This window comes from Pteropus vampyrus, unplaced genomic scaffold (assembly GCF_000151845.1).
Source record: "Pteropus vampyrus isolate Shadow unplaced genomic scaffold, Pvam_2.0 Scaffold214, whole genome shotgun sequence".
NCBI classification, from domain to species: Eukaryota; Metazoa; Chordata; class Mammalia; order Chiroptera; family Pteropodidae; genus Pteropus; species Pteropus vampyrus.
This window is the reverse complement of record NW_011888995.1, coordinates 1,136,825-1,137,825: the sequence shown is the minus strand read 5'-3', so window position 1 is coordinate 1,137,825 and position 1,001 is coordinate 1,136,825.

The window sequence follows — 1,001 nt, the reverse complement described above, 5'->3', positions numbered from 1 at the left end:
CCCCTCTTCCTCTGCTTCAGGAAGGCGTCCGGCCTCTCAGTATTTCTTTGTTTCGGGCAGAAGACAGAAGCTACTAGAAGTCAAAACTCATCCTGTCTTCAGCAAGAACCTTAGTTCATAAGAGTGTGTGCAGCGAGTATCTTCGAGGAGAGAGAACGGGGACATCCTCCACATTGCAAGGCCGGAGGATGTGGCTTGGGGCAGCCTTAGGAGGCTGGGGGATCCCCATAGTAGCACCCAGACGGGATGGCTGGTGGGGCACCTAGCAAGGCTGCAGTGGGGGCACCAGGCAGAGATTCCCCATGTCCCCCCAAGCAAGGCAGAAGGAGCAGAGCCACCACACCTGAGCAGTCAGATCATAGAGAGGAGAAGGGGGGGCCCCTAAGAGACACCCGGGAGCTCCCCCAGGCCCCAGGGCTGCAGCAGCCGCAGCTCAGAGCGGGGCGGGCCCGGGAACGACCGGGAGGGAAATCCTGCCCCGCAGAGTGAAACCTCGCGCACGTCCGTGTGTGGCATAGGAGCGTCACTGGGTCCACACCGGAGCTGGCTGGGCCAGTTCCGTCCAGCTCCTCCACCCCGCTGAGCCCGGTCTGGGGTGGGAGTGTTCACAGTGAACCTCCTTTCTCTCACTGCATGTCTGTAAAGAGGGTTAATTGTGCCGAGAGCTGGTCGAAACTGTGTTAGGGAGCTCAAACAACCGTGCCGATTGCCTAGAGGGGCTCCGTCGGGGTCCCTTCCGTGTCTGTTAAGCTTGGAGAGGCTTCAAGAGGCCCCACAAAGACGCCTTCACCCTGGGGGACATCAGCACACCTGAGGGGCCAGACTTGGCACTCAGCTTCCCAGGTGAGCCCTGATCACGAACCTGAGCCCGCTACTGCCAAGGTACTCAACCCGCCCTCACTGTTCCGGTGACGGTGGCTCAGCTCTGGGAAAGAAACAGCAGATGAGAGCACAGAAGCCACAGGTGTGCCCTCTGCTGTGACAAGGCCACCGAACTTCCA